At 41.1% G+C, this 21,031-nt stretch overlaps 1 long non-coding RNA gene and 1 other non-coding gene across 2 annotated transcripts in view; both read right to left on the bottom strand.

The window, feature by feature from the left end:
* Positions 1–570: 570 nt before the first annotated feature.
* LOC112863971 (small nucleolar RNA U13) lies at positions 571–676 on the bottom strand. The gene has a single exon (XR_003223917.1). It is a non-coding gene; the product is annotated as a small nucleolar RNA U13 (small nucleolar RNA).
* Positions 677–3,673: 2,997 nt separating this feature from the next.
* Positions 3,674–21,031, bottom strand: part of LOC147578980 (uncharacterized) — a 347,058-nt gene continuing 329,700 nt past the window's right edge. Inside the window, exon 9 of the long non-coding RNA XR_015253435.1 lies at positions 3,674–5,067. This is a non-coding gene — a long non-coding RNA (uncharacterized LOC147578980). The remainder of the gene's footprint in view (positions 5,068–21,031) is intronic.

Here is a 21,031-nt window from a genome sequence, read left to right as displayed (position 1 = left end):
CTTGACTGACTGAGCCACCCTGGTACCCCTATCCTAGAGTATTTAAAACTGAATCCCAGACATCATATCTCATCTCCTATAAATACCTTAGAATGTTTCTCTAGTACATGAGAACTTAAAAGAAAAAAAACATAATAGCCTTATCATGCCTTCTCAAATTCACAAAAATTCCTTCATATATTTAATTTCCGATCCAAGTTCAACTTTCCCTGTTTGTCTCACAAATATCTTTTTACAGTTGTCAAATAAAAATTCAAACACAGTGTGTACATTACATATTTAGACATTCTCTTAGGTCTCTTTTACCTTATGACAATCCCCCTTCTCTTTTTTTCTTTTACACCGTGTGTTTGTTGAAGAAGAAGGGGATTTTGTCCCTGTGGGATTTTTTTAATGTTTTATTTATTTTTGAGAGAGCACAAGCAGGGGAGGGGCCGAGATAGAGGGAGATCGAGGGTCCTAAGTGGGCTCTGTGCTGATGAGCAAGTCCGATGTGGGCTATAACTCACGAACCGTGAGATCATGACCTGAGCCAAACTCCAATGCTCAACCGACTGGGCCACCCAGGTGCCCCCGATGGGTAAGGTGCCAATTATGTTATGACAAAGTTTGAAGGAAGCACATCCCACACAGTGGCTGAACACCCAATCATCACACTTGTGAAATACAAAAGGTTCTGTCTTGTATTTCTAATTGCAGTTGGCTGATGGCATCCTCCCGGTGTCATTAGCCTGTTCTTCCATCTCCCATCTTTCCCATAATCTGGTGGTTGGTTCAAGACGTTTGATTAAACTCAGGTTCAAAATTTTTGTTTGTTTGTTTTGGCAAGATTACTCCATAGGTGGTGTTAACAGTTTCCTTTTAAAATAAATTGTGTACTGCTCCGTTACATCTGCTGAGTCAGTGATTATAATCAGTAAACAGCTTTTCTCCTCCCCGCCTCTGCCTTAATTTTATTTTTTTAATTAAAAAAATTTTTTTAAGTAATCTCTACACCTAATGTGAGGCTCGAACTTACAACCCCAAGATCAAGGGTCGCACGCTCTACTGTCTGAGCCAGCCCAGTGCCCCCACCCACCACTATCTTTAAATAATATCTCTCTTCTCTGCCCCCAATGACATTTCAGGCAGATCCCTTACCTTTGGGGTCACTTTCAGATGTGAAAAGAGTCTCATTTTCAGCTGTAGAAAATTCCAGTCTGGCCTAAATTAACTTTAATTTTTTATCTAATTCAAATCTCCCCATTTCTCTCCCTGCCCTTTTATCTTATCTGGTAGACAGTCTCCACCTTGTCTCCTAGGTCCATGAGAAACATTGCATATTTTTATCCAGCTGAATGGTAGAACCCTATGTCCTCATCCAGCCACTAGGGGCAGTTCCAGCCAGCCTCCAGTCTACTGTCTCTCTATTCTCCTCAAACTCCAGGGGAGCCTCAGTACCTTCCCCCAAAGCTCACTTGTCTTCCACTCCTGTAACAGCACAGGGCAGGTGTACACATTCCTTAAGCCTGGCAAGCATCTGGCCAAGGAGTGAGAATCCAGCATTTTTGTCTGGCTAGCACTCACAATTCGCTACATGGCTCCCTCACTGCCTCCGTCTCTTGGCTCTGGTTGGAAGAGCAATGTCCCATGCATGTAGGGAAGAAATGCTATTGTGCTCTCTCTTGTTGGGAAGTCTCTCTTAAAGATGCATCTTCCCAACTGAATCTTTCGCTTTCTCTGCTAATGGCTGTGGAGGGATGGTTGCTAGACTCATAATAAGGCCTGTGTATATGTATAGAGAACCCTTCTTTAAAATATGGGAGGTGGGGCACCTGGGTGGCTCAGTCAGTTGAGCATCCAACCCTTGATTTCGGCTCAGGTCATGATTCCAGCATTGTGGGAACGAGCTCCAAGTCAGGCTCTGTGCTGAGTGTGGAGCCTTGCCTAAGATCTCTCTCTCTCTCCCCCACCCCCACCCCCATGCCTTTCTCCTCCACTTCCATGCTCTCTCTCTCTAATAAACAAAATTTTTAAAAATTAAAATATGGGGCTGCTTCTCACTCATCTCCTACACCTCTGAGGCTGTATTTTAAATTACTATCAACAGAAAAATTTCCATCTACATCCAATCTATTAACATTTACCCTCAACTTGGCTTTATAAAGTAATTCTGCTAAACCTACAGAATTTCCTACTTTATTTTAAAATAAATGATTGAGATAAACTCAAACTTAAATAATCCTCTCCAGGATACTTTTGCATGTGTCAGTGGGGTGTTGGTGAACATTAAGCACAGTGCTAACAAATGTTTGTCTTTAGTCCTTACTCAAGAAGATCCCGGTGGTCTACTAAATAAATATCAAAAACAATTAAGCAAGGAAAGGAAAACATTTCTAAAAACAGCAGAGGACAAGGAAGCAGGTCTCCAGTGATTCAGTTGAATTAAATACACCCTGTCTTGTTTAATATGTCATACACAGAACTATGTACTTGTTAGATTCCCATTTTTTATTAGATACAACCTATAACCATTCTAATTGACATATTAAGGTTTACATGTATTTTCTTTTTTTTTTTTAATTTTTTTTTTTTTAACGTTTATTTATTTTTGGGACAGAGAGAGACAGAGCATGAACGGGGGAGGGGCAGAGAGAGAGGGAGACACAGAATCGGAAACAGGCTCCAGGCTCTGAGCCATCAGCCCAGAGCCTGACACGGGGCTCGAACTCACCGACCGCGAGATCGTGACCTGGCTGAAGTCGGACGCTTAACCGACTGCGCCACCCAGGCGCCCCTGTATTTTCTTTAAATTAGTGTGTTTAATTAGAATTGCTGGGTGGAGAACTGCTTATTCCAGCCTTAACTAGGAAATGAAAAGGAGGCTTACTGACTCACTCAAGAGTCAGCTGAGTACATTTTTATTCAGCTCTCAGCCAAAGGAGGAGTGAGGAGTGAACAATAAACTAACCAAGAACTGCATGGTGATGAGTCATTATCCATGGATGAGTGTGTGTGTGTGTGTGTGTGTGTGTGTGTGTGTGTGTGTGTAGGGGCAACTCTGTTACATCAGACTAGACTCCAATAAGAAGTTTAAACATGAAGGAGAGGTTTCTGGAGGGGTACTGTAATGGATCAATTGAATCATGTTAAATCATGTTCATCATGGACAAAGCTGTTAAATACGCCTGAATCCAAGTATTAGATATTCAAAATGTGTGCACTTAGTAGAGCTCCAGCCTCATATTAGAATTTAATAAATGTTTGTGGAAGAAGAGAGGAAAGGAGGAAGTGAGGGAAAGATGGAGGGAGGAGAGGGAAAATGGTTTTTATTCATTTTAACAACTGAGTAAGCATCAATTGGTTAATGGTCTTTCGATAGTGTGTTTAACGTGGTATTTAGAACTGATTGTACAAGTGAAAGAAAATTAAGAAGTTAATAAAAATCATGTTATGGTAACAAAGGAAAGGCTGACAGCATATGAGTTGGAAAAAGAAATCTTAAGCATTTGGGTTTTATGTTTTTGTTTTTAACACTGGCATCACAAATTAGCTTTGTAACGTATTCAACAGTCCAGAATATCAAGCCATTGATCTGTTCTGTTAGAAACATCATTTTCCAAGTCATTTGAAGTAAGTTACAGATATATTTAAACACAAAGACACTACTCATTAATAGAAAGCAAATGTTCCCTTAAGGAATGTAAGATCTCCATTTTATTCACTTTCTTTCTGATACCCTCAGTTCCTCTGTTCTCTTAGCCCTCTACTTTCCTGTCTGACAAAACATTAAACCATAGATCAGTGTAATGGCCCACATTTTAAAATACAGATATTGTTAGGAATAGGGAATTGGGGAGATTGATTTAAAATGATTTTATTTGGTTCATAAATTTAGAAGCAAGAGTCCCTTACTGGGAATTACGGCTATGGGCAAATATGGGGTCTTAGGCTAGTGGATTATGGTAAAGACTAAAAATTGCTTTCATTGTAAGGACTTTTTTTGTTGAGAACATGATGTCGCATAAAGCTATTTGTTATAACTGCCTGTCATTTTTTTTTAACTTGTTTTATTTTTTATTTTTTTTAATTTACATCCAAATTAGTTAGCATATAGTGCAACAATGATTTCAGGAGTAGATTCCTTAGTGCCCCTTACCCATTTAGCCCATTCCCCCCTCCCACAACCCCTCCAGTAACCCTCAGTTTGTTCTCCATACAACTCCACAGAGTTTCTTCTGTTTTGTCCCCCTCCCTGTTTTTATATTATTTTTGTTTCCCTTCCCTTATGTTCATCTGTTTTGTCCCTTAAAGTCCTCATATGAGTGAAGTCATAGGATTTTTGTCTTTCTCTGACTGATTAATTTCACTTAGCATAATACCCTCCAGTTCCATCCACATAGTTGCAAATGGCAAGATTTCATTCTTTTTGATTGCTGAGTAACACTCCATTGTATATATACCACATTTTCTTTATCCATTCATCCATCGATGAACATTTAGGCTCTTTCCATACTTTGGCTATTGTTGATAGTGCTGCTATAAACATGGGGGTGCATGTGTCCCTTCGAAACAGTACACCTGTGTCCCATGGATAAATGCCTAGTAGTGCAATTGCTAAGTTGTAGGGTAGTTCTATTTTTAGTTTTTTGAGGAACCTCCATACTGTTTTCCAGAGTGGTTGCACCAGCTTGCATTGCCACCAACAATGCAAAAGAGATCCTCTTTCTCCACATCCTTGCCAACATCTGTTGTTGCCCGAGTTGTTAATGTTAGCCATTCTGACAGGTGTAAGGTGGTATCTCCTTGTGGTTTTGATTTGTAGTTCCCTGATGATGAGTGATGTTGAGCATTTTTTCATGTGTCGGTTGGCCATCTGGATGTCTTCTTTGGAGAAGTGTCTATTCATGTCTTTTGCCCATTTCTTCAGTGGATTATTTGTTTTTTGGGTGTTGAGTTTGGTAAGTTCTTTATAGATTTTGGATACTAACCCTTTATCTGATAAGTCATTTGCAAATATCTTCTCTTGTTCTGTCAGTTGCTTTTTAGTTTTGCTGATTATTTGTAGACTGCATTTTTAAGGCAAACCTGATAAAACAATTTTGGGACAAGATAGCATATTAATAATTCTTTCCAATTCTGTGTCATGTGCAGAGTTCATAATTATTCTTTTTTTTTTTTTTTAGGTTTATTTATTTTGAGAGAGAGTACCCACATGCATGTGAGCAGGGAGGAGCAGAGATAAGAAGAGAGAAATTCCCAAGTAGGCTCAGCGCTGACAGGGTTCTGCGTAGGGCTCAATCTCACAACAGCGAGATCATGAGCTGAGTTGAAATTAAGACTCAGACATTTAACCGACTGTTTTCATCCTTTCTGTTTTCATCCAAGTCTTGGATACCGACTGCAGAGTGGGCAACAGCCACAATCCCGTGGCTCCCTGCTGAAGGCCACACCCGTCAGACTTCCTTCTCCTTCCTCCCCGCCTCTGTGCCTCTGCCACCCGGTGTTCTCTATCTCCCACTTCACCCTCTCGGAGAACTCTTCAAGGACCAGAAGAGAGACCTCGTGGAATTGCCTCATGGCCAAAGTAACCCTCTCTCAGGGTGCTCCTTTGGTACTTTTTCTACAACCCTCTAGTGGACATCATAATGTTCGTCCCTAGAACACAGACTCCATGTAAATAGAGTCCGTACCCACTTCTGAACCCTCATTGAACAGTATTTGCTGTGTGCCAACACTGCTTTAACGCTGGTCTGTGATCGATATTATATTTAGAGCCGAACAGACTAGGTGATGGTCTTTGGATTTTGGAGATATGCCATCTTCTGAGGAAGAGAGTCTTACATGGAAAAACAGGAGAATGCAATTTGTGTTGTGAGCAAAGAATCCAGGGCTCCAAGGGGCCAGAACAACAGGAGAGACAGAATCAGACTGAGGGTTTAGCAAAGCTTCTCTGAGGAACCAGTTTTAACTTGAGGCCCAAGTTACTCAGGAGTTACTCAGGTTATTCAGGCCTGAGTGAAAAGAGTGCCCGCCAGACACAACAGTGTGTGGGACGTGCGGCCCACGGGTGGTGGGGGCACAGGTTGGAATGGCCGGGCCAAGCAGACAGGGACGGAAGACAGTCGGGGATCTAGATGTTCTGGAGCCTTTGAGGCCACATTAGGGATTTTGTATTTTATCCTAAGTGTAAACCATTGAAGGTTTTAAGCCGGAGATTAATGTGATTTGTGTGCTTAAGTGCCTTGTGTTTCCTGGTTAGTATTGAATATTTACAAGTAAATGAATAAATTAAACATACACAATGAATCAATGATACAGTTCTATGCCATTTCAGAGTTTTACCAACCCCAGGCAATTAGGTTAATTCAATATAGCTTGTTCTTAGGAAACATGAAGCAGGAATTTGTTGCTTTTCAGCCACTCACTATTCATTTTTCTCTTTCTACCAACAGTTCATTTTATGTTAGGTAATGCATCTTCCCACTTGTGTATCCTTGGTGGCCAGCTCTCCCATGGCCAAGAGGCAGATTCCAACCGGACTCCCTCTTCTGGGACTTTAGCATGTTTAGCAGAGTAACTGATGGGAAGAAATATTTGAAGAAATTCATTTCAGCCATGGCCAATTTTAAAAGATAGCATGTACTTGAAGCTCTGGTGCCCTCGGCATCCCTAGTTGCTGTCCTGATTTCAAGCCTAAGTCTCTAGTTTCTCATTTTTCTTCCCAGTAAAAGTCCCACTAGTTCATCCACTTTTTTTTTTTTTCTTAAAATGGTCACTGTTGGTTTCTGTTGCTTGAAATAGAAAAATCACAATGGGATAAAAATCTATTTTAGTCTTAAGTGGAGATGGTATTTTGGCCTCAAGTTTTTAAAACTTTTCTTTGGATATGTGACGTGGTTATTTCCAACCTAATAGAAACTTTAACCTTTTCTTTTACTCCTCACAACTGAGTTTAGCAGTTGGAATGTATCTGTGGGGACTGAAAGATTTGAAATCTTTGAAAACAGTCAAGTTCTCTTTTTCTGTCTCTCAAAGTTTCCTCAAAGACAAAAGTAGTTTCCTAATGTAGTTTTGTCTTTGCAGTATTTATTCTACAAGTTTTGGTTAGAAACCATTCTCTTTGCCTTAAAGACTGTTTTCCAAAGTATGTTCCACAAAACACTAGTGTCAATTATTACATAAATCTGAATGGCGGTGAAGACTCTATCCCTCCCTTAGGGCTTCAAAGAATGTTGTAGCACCTTAAGGCACTCAAAAAATCCTGCAGTAAAGAAATCTGAGTATTTTCCCAATGTTTCCCAAATGTATCTGCTCATGCAACTCTTCTTCCTGCAAAATCAAAGAGCTAGCGTCTTGTGGAACCCACTTTGAGAAGTGCTGCTTTGGAAAATCAAAGGAAAAGTGGGTTTTTTCCATTTTCTCTGGTACCATCTGTTCATGTTCCCTTGGCAGTAGGTTTATTCCTTTTCTTGTTTTTCCTGCTTTAAATACTCGTTGAACATTCTTTTTGTTATTGTCCTTTTTAGAATTTTTAAAGGCCTCCATCCCTCCTAGCACACGCTATACTTTGGATTTATTCTAGAGACGTCCCTGAAATGCCTCTTAAAGTGAAGGCCCACCAAAGTGCTCTGAGGGTAGCCACAGTGTTTATGTTTCATTTATTTTTCTGTGTGTGACTTTTCTGAGTGTACCTAAAATTAGAAGTGATACAGTAGAGGGAAAATTCAACATCCAGCCCATGCATTTGGCCTGTATTTTATGCACATGCACATGAGAACCCATAAACAAACACAAATACGTATCATAGAAACAGCACAGTCTATTTGCAAGGTTCTCTTAAAGGTATCCAGACTATCCAAGCTGAAATGAAAAATGTGGATGAAGAGTGAGCAATGGGGACAGATCATTGCTCTCCCAACTTGTCCTGACTGGTCCAGTAAGAGCATGGGAAGGGAAAGTCAGGGGCTCCAGGAAAAGGCCAGGTTGGACAGGACGAGGAGCAGGAACCAAAGATTAGCAATGAGATGGTTTTGACCTTGGTCTAAGAGATGACAGCTGAGCAACTTGTGTCTTTTTTTTGTTGTTGTTGTTGTAACGTGTATTTCTTTTTCAGAGAAAGAGACAGTCCGAGCAGGGGAGGGGCAGAGCGAGAGAGAGAGAGAGAGAGAGAGAGAGAGAGAGAATCCAAAGCAGGCTCCAGGCTCTGAGCTGTCAGCACAGAGCCGGACCCGGCTGGAACTCAAGAACCCTGAGATCATGACCTGAGCCTAAGTCGGATGCTTAACCTACTGAGCCACCCAGGTGCCCCGCAACTTGTGTCTTTAACTCTTCATTCATTTACTAATTCATTCCCCACTAACATTATTCAGTATCCATTCTGTAAAGGCATTCTGCTTGGTTCCTGTCTTCAAAAAACTTACTGTTGCAAATGGCAAGATTTTATTTCTTTATGGCTGAGTGGTATTCTGTTGTGTGTGTGTGTGTGTGTGTGTGTGTGTGTGTGTGTGTGTGTCTCACAATTTCTCTATCCATTCATCCATTAATGGACAGTTAGGTTGTTTCCATATGTTGCTATTGTAAATAATGCTGCAATGGACATAAGAGCACAGGTATCATTTTGAATTAGTATTTTCATTTTCTTCAGATAAATACCTAGAAGTGAAATTGGTGGATCATGTGGTAGTTCTATTTTTAATTTTTAAATTAAAAACCATTTTTTTTGAGAGACAGAGAGTGTGCACTTGGCGTGTGCACACACACGCACACGAGCAGGGGAGGGGCAGAGGGAGAGAGAGAAAATCGTAAGCAGGCTCCATGACCCTGGGATCATGACCTGAGCTGAAACCAACTGACTGGACCACCCAGGTGCCCCTATTTTTAACTTTTTGAGGAACCTCCCTTCTATTTTCCATAGTGGCTGCACCAATTTACATTCCCACCAAACACTGCATTTCTCCACATCCTTGCTAACACTCGTTACTTCTTGTGCTTTTGATAATAGCCATTCTGACAGGTGTGAGGTGATATCTCATGGGGGTTTTAATTTGCATTTCCCTGATGATGAGTGATGTTGAGCGTCTTTTCATGTGCCCATTAGCCATCTGGATGTCTTCTTTGAAAAAATGTCTACTCAGAGCCTCTGCCCATTTTTTAAACAGATTGGGTTTTTTTTTTTTTTTTGTTTTGTTATTGAGTTGTTTCACTTCTTTATGTATTTTGGATATTAACCCCTCATTGGATATGTCGCTTGCAAATATCTTGCCATTTGCAACACCATAGATGGATGGACCTTGCAACAGCATGGTGTGCTAAGTGAACTAAGTCAGAGAAAGGCAAATACCATATGACTTCAATTATATGGGGAATCTGAAAAACAAAACAAAGAAACAAAACAACAAAATACAGAGAACAGATTGGTGGCTGTTCACAGATACAGAGAACAGATTGGTGGCTGCTACAGGGGAGGGGGATGACTAAATAGGTGAAAGGGATCAAGAGGTACAAATATACTATTATAAAATAAATAAGTCATGGGGATGTTATGTACTGCATGGTGACTATAGTCAATAATACTGGACTGCATATTGGAAAGTTGCTAAGAGAGTAATAGGCATTAAGGAGGGCACTTGCCATGAGGACCACTGGGTGTTATATGCAAGTGATGAATCACTAAATTCACACTCCTGAAACCAATATTACACTATATGTTAACTAACTAGAATTTAAATGAAAACTGGACATAAAACAAAACAAAAGAAAGTTGCTAAGAAAGTAGATATTGAAAGTTCTCGTCAGAAGACAAATATTTTTATGTAACTCCCCATGGTGATGGATGGTAAATAATAGACTTAGTGCTGTGATCATTTCACAATGTATACAAATATCAAGTCATTATGCTGTACAGCTGAATGAATATAATGCTTTTTGTCAATTATACTTTAATAAAATCCTTGCTGTCATATTGGGTGACTGGGTGCCTAAATGAAAGTGTGCAATAGAATCTGGCAAGTGTTACGTTAGAAGTAAGAATACAGTGCTTTTCTGAATTAGCTTGAGTATTTAGATACACTCTATAACTTAAGCTTGTGTTGCTCTAGAAATATATGACTTGTTTCACGAGTGTGCTTTCAATTTTCTCCAGTAGTTCATGTTCATTCATGTTCACCACTTTATAGCATTTTTATAGCATTGTATTGCAAAATAGAATACAAAGTTTCAGTTACCATAAATATTTATTGCTGAGTCAAATACCCAACCTACTGATGAATGTTTAGGTAATTCTCATTTTTTTTGCAACGCCGCAGTGATGCTCTCATGTACCTGATGGGTTTGAAATGCTCCTAATAGTGGTTTTAACTCGCTTCCCTGATTGCCAATAAGGTTGAGCATCTTTCATTTGTTTATTGGCCTTTTGGGATTCTAGAAATTCTTTTATACTTTCTTTCCATAAAATACAGTACAGGGCTATCCCTCAGCACACTTTCAATGAGTACTTGCGATGGCAAAGTACCTTTGTTATGTCACACTAACATCAGTTCCTACATTCTAACTCAGCCTCATTTTTGCAGGTGGATGGGTTCTGGAAATCATTGTTTTTCTGTAGACCCAACGTCTGTGATGCATTTGATGGGTCCACCCACGGAGTTATAACATTTCCCTAAATCTCACTGTGGGAGTTGAATTTGCCTTGATTTCTCTGAGAAGGAGACCCCAGCTCTACTCTGCTAGAGCACTGCCAAGCCTCGCTGTTCCTCTTCCTGAGGGTCTGGAGACTCTCCGCTGATTCCCAAGGTGCAAGCGGGTGTTTCACTCTAAAAGCATTTGCAAGTATGATATTAATTCCCTGCTAACTTGAAGCATCCCCTGTGTGTGGAGCCCTTTGCTGAAATGCTCCACCTGTCAACTAGACCCCCTTGGGTACCAGCATTGGATGCAATTACATTTTTTTTTCCTCCCCTTTGAACATTAACTTGGACCACCAGCCAGCATCTGCGGGGGGTCAGAGCCACAGCCAAATGGTGTTCCTGAGCCTGGTTGAGCCCTCACTTGCTCCCCACCAGCCAGACACTGAGGTCCTGCATGCCCTGAGGCTGACCGGCTAGAGTATGGCAATCTGTCTTTTTTCCTCAGTTATTAATGTCCCAATTAAATGTAATTGTTATTGATTTGTACTTTCCAGCAAATAGAACTCCTTTTGCTTCTGTAAAGCTCCTTCTTAGAGGGCAGAAAATAGGGATGAGGGAGTCACAAATCTTTCTTAAGAGAGAAAGCGTTACCCTAATCCCTCCTCTCCAGCCTCTTCTCATGACTTATTTTTTTCCTGTCTGGGACTCAAACATTTCAATCCAAGCTAGATACTCATTTAAAATCATTTCGGGATTGCTAGGCAAGTGTCGCTATCAGAACCTCAGCAAGAAAATAATCAAGTGTGCTATCTCAATAGATTTTCATATTTTAGGTCAGCATATTCCCTCTCATTTGGATGTGTGGAACTACTGTGGCATTTAGTGTACAAAATAGGCCATTCACTAAGACAGTAATGTAGACAGAAAGTCCTGTGCGACAACAGCTCGAGGAAGCAAGTGACTTTCTGCCAAGCTCACTGCAGGCACCCAAGCGTGGCCCAGTTCTGCACTGGAGGAGAAATCACAATTCTCTAACCTTGTGCCTCCTTCTTTTGTTATTATGCACGAAACTGCACCCCCAACTGTTGCCCTGCACCTCCTCTTCCCCCACCCCTGTATTTCCAGGGCATGACCATGCTGTTTGATCTCACTTGTCTAAAAATACATCAGGCATATTCCAAAATTCTGAGAAGGGAAAAACACTATTCCATTAGGACACGTTATTTTCTGTTGTCACTTGGAACGAATCATTTACAGGTTCAAAGTGTTTTTTGTCATAGATCTTAGAGAGAGAGAAAAAATGCAGTTGCTTGTTAGGAAGCATTTCAGAGAGAATTTTATCCCCACAAATCACTAGTCATGTTTTATTGCTGTGACAGAACAAATGAATAACAAGGATTCATTCCCACAAGCACACAACCCCTATTGCAAGAATGTTGAAATTTGACTTGATTCTTAGTGGAGGGTCTCAGCCCTAAAGTGGAAGGATTAGGTATATCTTTGAATTCTAGAAGTTTGGACAGTGTGCTCAAAGGCATTAAGAGGTGAATGTTTTTGTTTTTGTTTTTGTTCTTTTAAAGCAAGCTTTGGAAAACTGAAAAGGCTTATCTTGAGTTATTTTACTATTTGCTGGGTCACGCTTTATTGCTATGTAGCCTTTGGGGGGTTATAGTACTAACTAGTGTTCCAATTCACAGTTCCCACAGAAAGGTGAGCATTCTTTCGTTTTTTGTTTTAAAGCTGATTTTTTTTTAAGTAGGGAGAGCAACTCACTTCGCTGAGCCTTCATACATACATAAAAATCCATATCCTTAGATGGAGGGGGGAAATCTATTTTATGTATTGATCAAAATCTGGTAACACCCCATAAAAACTCATGGGACACCACTGCTCCACGCACCCAGGTACAGAATAACTGCCTTGGGTCTGGCTTAAAAACACAGCTTTCCAGGGCGCCTGGGTGGTTCAGTCAGTTAAGTGTGGGACTTCAGCTCAGGTCATGATCTCGGTGTTTGTGAGTCCGAGCCCGATTGGGGCTCTGTGCTAACAGCTCAGAGCCTGGAGCCCGCTTCAGATTCTGTGTCTCCCTCTCTCTCTGTCCCTTTCCTGCTCTCTCTCTCTTTCTCAAAATAAATAAACATTAAAAACTGAAACAAAAAAGTGCACAGCTTTCCTTGGCTGAGGAGCACTGAGCTGTATTTGTGGGTGAGGGTCTTAGCTGACTCACGCAGGGTGTCACAAGCAAGAGGTGAATGTTAGTAGTGTATGGATGCAGCAGTAACTAAAATGGAATCACGTGATTCCTTTTTCAGTTCTCTTTAATCCTGATGACATCAAAGAGAAAATTCCAGTTTGGTACCAGTAAAGTTTCACCACCACTCAGGAGTGCCGCAGAGAGGAGCAGGGAGTCTTAGCCTCAGAGCTTTGGGTGGGCAATCTCTCCAGTCTTGTTAGGATGAACATAATTGTTTTGTTTTCCTTGTGATTGTTTTTACGATTGCCTTCTATTTCTGACAAATGGCACTGGCTGTGTCGCATGGTGCTGAAGCAGGTGCAGCGGCTTCCCCTAAAGCAGGGGGAGAGGGAGAGAGGATGGAGGGAGACAGAAGCCAGTCTGTTTATCACCTAATCTCTGCCATATTTTCTGTTTGTTAGAAGCAAATCACTGAATCCAGGCAACACTCAGGAGAGGGGATTATACAAGGGCATTTAGCAGGAGGCAGGGATTATCTGGGTGATCTCACAGGTGCCTAGCACAGGGACATATTGCAGTTGCCTCTTTTTCATCTTTTCCCTAATGGATAAAATGCTCCATGGGGGCAGAGAGAGTATCTTATTTATTGTGGTATTCCTAGCACAGGGTACGGTGCCTGAAACTTGAAAGTATTCAGTGTTTCTTTTAAGGAAATAGGGAAGGAAGGGAGAGGAAAGAAGGAAGAAAGGAAGAAGAGAGGGAGGGAGAACCAAAGTGAGAGGATCAGAGTGTTCTGCTAATCCCTAGAGAGCAGGAGGGAAGGAAAACTCAACTAAGGGACTCTGGGAATGGAGTTTGTACTTCCACCTCTTCCCTGGTCCTGAGCAGAAATAAGCCTCAAGGGAAATGGAGCATAGCTTCTGTGGATGGGGAACAGCTAAGCTATAAAATAGACTGAGTTCCCCGTGGAAGGCCAGCCCTAATTGGAGTCCTAATAGCACACATACAGGCTCTGCTGAAGGGGCTGTGATCACTGGAGGGTAGACAGGAAGAACTCCGAGGTACTTTTTCCCACTTGCAGAGAGCAGTGAGAAGTTACACTGAATGTGTATAGGCTGCTGTGTCATTTCACCTTAGAAAATAGAGATACTGCTTAGTTACAGATGCTTGGTAAGTGTAACGTACGGTACAGCTGTAACTAAGCTCTTCAGCCATGACAGTGGCATTTATGGGTTGTTGCATTTATGGGTTGTTCCCATTTGTCCGCTGTTACACACAAAGCTGTAATGAAGGTTTTTGTAAATCTGTCTTTTCCACAATTGTGACTATCTCTAGGTCAAATTCCTAGTGGGAATTGTAGGTAACGTATATGTACACTGTGTGTGTGTGTGTGTGTGTGTGTGTGTGTGTGTGTGTACCGTCAAATTTCCCTCAGAAATGGTACACAAATTTTCATTCTTGATGTATGAGAGCGCCGGCTACCACACACTTGCTGAGACCAGGTTTTATTTATTTTTATAAAGTTACCAATCTGACAGCCAACAAATAATGGTTCGTTACTGTTTTGGTTACCTGTTGTAGTTGTTAATGCTGCACACCAAATATTTCTGACTTCCCACCCCCTGATCACATAGTAGGATTGAATTGCATGGCCTTTGAGGTTAGGTGACCTGTTCTGGTCACTGAGCTGTGACTAGACCTGATATATATCATTCTGGACCGAGTATTTCATTGTCAGCGCAAGACCCTACAGAGCCCTCTTTCGATTGGGCTATTGGTTACCAGCAGTAACCTCCCAGAAACTGGCCTCCTACGAATAACTGATTCATATGGACAGGCCAATGTAATCAATTGCATGGAACAAAGCCTCCAGCTAAACCATGAAAAATATGAGCAAAAAATAAACCTCTGTTGTTTTAAGCCACTGTGATTTGGGGTTGACGAGCATTACCTAGGCCATCATGACTGATGCGTTAAACATCTTTATCTTACTGAAATGAAACACATTTTCCTAGGCTTCTTGACCACTTGTGCTTCCTTTTTTGTGAATTCTCTGTTCGTGTCTGAGCGTGTTAACTTTTTCAGCTTAGGAAACTCAACCAGACATCTGTCAAGGGTGAACATGATCCCCACTGAGAATGAAGGGAGAAAAATGAAGTCTGAAATACAACATAAAGTACAGGTCTACCACAACAGCCTTTTTAAAGTGTTTTCAGTGATGTGCTTTCCTTTCAATGATAATGTCAAAAAATTAATATAAACATATTCTGGATCATTTGAATGGCCGCTTTATAACTGAGGGATGCCATTTACTTTTATGATCCAAATGGTTTCGTATGGTGTCAATAGACTAATCAATGAAGAACAAATGTGCACTCAAAACATAAATGATGTGTTTGCGCCAAGTGAGGAATAAGTGATGTCCCAATACATTGTCCACTTAAGAGCAGAGGTGTCATAGCAGAATACGTGGAGAAAACAGAATATGTGGACGCACTGAGTCATTACACAGCCTGCATCAACACAAGCAGGATCACTTCAAGAGAATCTGGCACAGCACCCAGCACCATTTTTATGTTGTCATTTGACAACATAACATTATGATCCTTTGCTTGCAAACAGCAGAAACAGATGCTGGCTAACTCGAGCAATAAAGAACTGATTGGAGTAATACAGGAAAATGCAGACTTGAAAAAGAAAACCAGTCTCAGAAAGAAACAAACCGGGACAGCCCCAAGGATCGCAGTACCAGGAATTCCTGGAATAGGGACATTGTGGAGGCTGCCAGCAAAATGACTCAGCCCCGGGCACCTTCCAACTGTGTGTCTTTGTGTTCCGGATTCAAATTCCCGGGTTCATTTGGGTCATATGCTCATCATTTTCTGGGGTCAGGGAAGGGAAGTCGTATGGGACTCGGGTGCCTGATGAAAATGAAAGGTTGTATACTCTCAAACTAAATGTGAGATGTCAAGGGCCCTTCCTAGAGGGCTTGAGGGATTTAATCCTCCCTGGGCAGGGGAGTACATGAGGCCTCTTCCTTATAAAGGCTTTTCCTTGTAAAGGAAAGGAAACAAATGAATATCCAGAGAGGCATTCAGGAAGAACATAAATTACAAAAGGACAAGAGAACGATCTGTAGACCTGAGGAGAATGTAAAAGAAGGAAGAGTGCTGCTTGGTAAAATGGATGAAGGAGAGGAGGGTGGCCTATTTCTGGCCGTACCGGGCCTCGTGAGGTCCTGTTTCAGAGTCACATTCAATGAAACAGCCGGTTTCAGAAAAATAAAGTCAAACGAAATTTAAATCTTTGCTTAGTCTTTTGATCAAATATTGAAGTTAGGGTATACTTTTAACATACATCAAAACTCTTTGAAATACACTTCAGAGACCTTTTTAATCACCAAATTCTCTTATGTGCTCTACAGAGGCTTCCCCCAGATTCACGTTCTCCATTGTCTCTATTTCAGAAAATTCCACTTGATAAAAAAATAAAATAAAATAAATAAGTAAGATAAATTAAAAAAAACAGAACTCTGCTTAACACTTTCCTTCATTTGTGCCTCAGTTTACTATCGTGGCTATCAACCAAGCGTTTTTGGATTTTTTTTTTAGGGTTTTGTTGTTGTTGCTTGTTTTTTGGGTTTTGTTTTTTTTTTTTTTTTTACTTTACCCTATTTCTTAGATTCTCTACCACAAAGAAGCACCTAGGCAGTGACCTAGAAACCAACAGAGGGGTGGGGTGGTGGTGGTGGTGGTGGTGTGTGTGTGTGTGTGTGTATGTGTGTGCGCGTGTGGCCAGAAAATGGGTGGGATGTATAATTTAATCATTCCCCTATACCACTAACTGTATGTCACTAACATTTTTCATTTTCATTTAACTCAAAATATTTTGTAATTTCCCTTATCACTTCCTTTTTCAGGCTTATTATTGCAGTTATTTAGAAGTGTGTTGTTTAACCTGGCACTAATATAACACTATGTTAATTATACTGAAATTAAAATTCAAAAAATAGAGAAACATGCGATTTTTTTTAATTTAAAAAGCTTTTTTTTTTTAAGGAGCGTGTTGTTTAATTTCCAAATATTTGTAAAGGATCTTTCTGTTATTAATGTCTGGTTATTAATGTATGGCTGAAAGGTATTCTCTTTTGAAAGTGTTTTACAAAGTCATTTAGGTCAATTTGGTTGATCTTTAATTAATTGCACCCTAACTTCAAATAACATTATGTCCTATAACAATATACTCTCGATTCATGCCTCCCACCTTCTGTGCTACCATCGTGCTTCATATTACTTTACATGTGCTGTATACAATTGTATGGTGATACTAATTTTTCTTCGGTAAACCGCTACAATTTTTGAGAAAATAGAACTTAAATTTTCATATTCACTTCATTTCTAGCACTATTTCTCTGTGCAGATCCAAGTTCCTGGCTGATATAATATCACTTCTATCTGAAGTAATTCCTTTAAGATTTCTTAGGAGCATAGGACTGCTTATAACTCATTCTCTTGGTTTTTTGTTTGTTGGAAAAAAGCCTTCATCTTTCATTTTTGAAAGATATTTTTGACAGTTTCGTTCTCTCGGCACATTAAAGATGTCGCTGTGCTGTGTTCTGGCTTGTATAGCTTCTGACAAGAAGACTGTTGTAATTCTTATCTTTGATCCCCTGTAAAATGTCTCCTTTCTCTGGCTGCCTTGGAGATTTCGCTTTATCCTTGGTTTTCGGTCGTTTGGGAGAATGTGTCTAGATGCTGGTATTGTTTTGTTTATGGGACAGCTATGTCTTCCGGCAACGCTTTTCAAATGTTGGTGTGCATATGAATCTCCCAGGGATCTTGTTAAAATACAGACTCGATTCCATAGGTCTGCTGCATTTCTAACAAGCTACCAGGTGAAGGCAATGTAGGCAAGGCATTAGAAGGCGAGCAGGGTAAGAGAGGAGAGGAATTTACGCAGCAGCGATTTCTGATTTTTTGCCTCTCACTGGTGGTCAAAATCTTCCAGTGGGCTATTAATACTTGCCCATATTTCCCAGTGATTATTACTGCCCTTTCAGGCAGCCACTGAGGAAGCCTTGCCCATCTCAAACCTGGGTGTGAAAGATGCTCCCACAGCTAGGGAGGCAGTAGAGAAAAGGCTTGATGCGGCCATCGGTGTTAGCAAAAGAGAAAAGGGTGACAAGAGCCACCACAGGAGTGAAACGCAGCCAAGGCAAGCAAACAGCAAGGTCAGAGTCCTCATCGCTCTCTGAAAGAAGCATCTCTTTTCAAAGTCAATCTTACTCATCTCATTATTGGAACGCAAGCTTCGTGAAAGCAGGGATCTCTCTGTGCTAGAGCCTTTAAGGGTGGTGAGCACCCAGTAGACAGTCAAAATATTGCCGAGTGAATATACTGTAATGGGACTTGGAGACCATGAGCTTCTCAAAATAAATTGGGGGCAGGACAGACAAAAAGAGGGGTGGAGAAAGAGACTATTTCTTTATTTAACCTCATCTTTCTTCCCCGATTGAAGTGTCGCTGCTTCAGGTAAAGGGAAGCAGCCACCAGACTGAAAGAGAGACAAAATAACCAGTTTTTTTTTTGGCCTTTATGCCGGCTGATAATTTCAGGGATTTTCACGGATAATTTTGACAAAGCCATTTTTTTTTTTTTTTTTGCTTTAGGCACCGGCAGTAGAAACAGAACACTCCATTGTCAGATGTGGTTTCTCATGCTTATGAAAAGACTGGCCTATAGAGGGTGCCAGTTCACTTCAAAAAACCAAAGTTAGTGCCTAAACTTTCATTGGGTCCTGGAAAGAGTTTACAAAGCAAGCAGAGAGGCAGCTTAGCCAGAGCTAATAAAACACCCAAATTTGCAACATTTTGCTCCATAACCAAAGTTTAAGAAAAGAAGGAAAGCAAATCTGTGAAAATGCCGGACGCATTCAAAGACCTCCCCTGGGAAAAAGAAGTGGCATCATTTTCCAAAAGCAAAGAAGAGAAGCCAGGCCAGGAGAACCATCTAGAAGAGAATATCATATGTATTGTGAAAGAGAAACCCGAGGCTGGAAGAAGCTGCAAGTCCGGGAGGCCAGGTGGGCAGGCCTCTGCCAAATCCCACCCTGCACTTCGGGCCAAGAAATGGGGCCTTGAAGGCCTGGTGTGAGGTGTCTGTAGACTCTGAATGGTGGGCAGGGGGGTGTTCTTCTGACGGCTGTTTAACTAAGTGCATCATTCTTGAAACTGAGGCTGGTGTCAGTGCTCAGCAAGCATTAGGGGGAGGAAGAACCACTTGAGAATTTTGAAATACGCAGTTGGTCACAGTAGGCTTAGTAGGAATCACAAGCGAGCCGGGTAGGAGAGAGAAGTCTCTTCAAGGTTTGGATCTGCAAAGAAATCTCCAGGGAAGGAAATGGAACCTGCAAGTGAGTTCTTGTGAAAACTTTTCAGCCCTCTAGATGAACAGCATCAATTGAGGCAGCTTTGATGGCCCAGAGCTAAAGTCAAGATAGAGATGTTAGCCTTCATATTCCAGTGAACAGATGCAAATTTTCAAGGAAAAGTTGGACTCAAAACTCCGTGAGAGTGAGAGCTGTGATGCGTCTTATTATGCATGGACCTTTCAACTGGTGACTGTCTTTGCTTTTGTCAGTTCAAGGTGGATTAGTCGCTTTACTGTAATGTTCGATGGCTAAAATTTAAGCCAAATCAATAAAGGACAAGGAATGAGTTTGCAAAAATAATCAGCCACCTCCCTCAATTTAATTGTAAAATCAATCAAATCAGATATTTGGCACAGTGTAGGGAAAACATCTATTCTACCAATGAACAATCTCATGGATTCAATGATTCATTTGGAAGATATAACTACAGTCCAAGATTTAAATCTTAAAAAAAAAAAAGTTTCAAACAAATTTTCAAGATTCTGAAGTCAGCTTCTTTTCTCCTAAGGATTTGCTTCCTCTCAGATGCGCTTCTAACCTCTTTTGTGGTTATTTGTAACCATTAGCCATGTATTCAAAGTAGAAAATCTGTTTAAATGCTGAAAAGTCAGTATAAGCCCACAAGCCTAAATACCAGCAAGTAAAGATGGAGAGGCACCAGTTACCGAGGCCTTACTGGGAGACACGTTATGTTCTATCTTATTTTGACCTCCAAACAACTAAATGAGAGTAGTACCGTTTGCTCCATGCCATGACGAGGGTTAACAATTCAAGGCCACAGACCAGGTTGGCAATGTAAATGAGTGAAGAAGCAGGTGGGTTAAGAAGACTTGTTGCCCTTTGGATAGGTGCAAACGTTTCCAGCTCCTATTTTTCAAGAGAAGCTAGAGGATTTATATGAGTCTCCTGATTTTCAAAAAATGGTGGTAACTAATTAAAAGAGATATTTCCAATGCTACATGGAGCAGATAAAGGAAATCTGAGGCTAAATCTTGCCCAGGGACTACCATTTGGTTATGTCTGGTATTGGGGTGAAAATAAGGCTTGGGAAGGTGATGTCACCATGCTGCACAGCTGTGTCAGGTGACAGGCAAGTTTCCCAGAGCCCAGGATTTCCTGACTGTACCATTCTTAGCTACAGACACATGCTGCTGATGAGTTACATCTATGAAGTCCTTTTAATGTATGCAAATGTAGCAAAGTCCTTGTTTTTTAATCACAATACATTGATCCAACTTAATAGGAGGTAAACAAAGGCAAGTAACCACTGGTTTCTGAAGGGAGTCAGCGTCAGGGCTGGGCCTCCTCTGAGGTATATCCTTCCTCCACCTGTAAAAACTGGCAAACAAAAAACAAATTTGGGTTTGGGAAGGAGAGGCTTCATTCAAAAGGATTATTGCAAAGGAGCATGCAGGGACTATTGCAATAGGGAGAAAGCTCTGACCATAAGATCTGCAAGTGTCTCAAGAGTTAGTCCAAAAGTGTTTCTCTCTTACTGGGAGAAGGGTAAACGATAGCTGGGTGTGGGGAAGTGAAGGGTAAGGGAAGGATAGCGGGTCAGAGAATGTCCCACCCTGAGGCCAGCCTAGTTTAAGGAGGGGCCCTCAAGGAAGGGCTGCAGGATGGGCCACGATTCAGGGACCTGAGACTGGGAGGGAAGCTTAACCAAAGTTTGGTTGACAAACACTTTGTCCTGATCGATCAGTGGGAACAAGCTCAACTAATCATTTCTGAGGCAAAGAGTAAGAATTTGGGGGCTCTATGTCTGGCCTTGTGATAGGGAAGCAAGGGGGAGCTTCAG

The sequence above is a fragment of the Puma concolor genome, chromosome B4 (genome assembly GCF_028749965.1).
Source record: "Puma concolor isolate L17-30 chromosome B4, mPumCon1.1.hap2, whole genome shotgun sequence".
NCBI classification, from domain to species: Eukaryota; Metazoa; Chordata; class Mammalia; order Carnivora; family Felidae; genus Puma; species Puma concolor.
The sequence above is the reverse complement of the archived record's forward strand: the minus strand, read 5'-3'. Positions and strand labels throughout refer to the sequence as shown.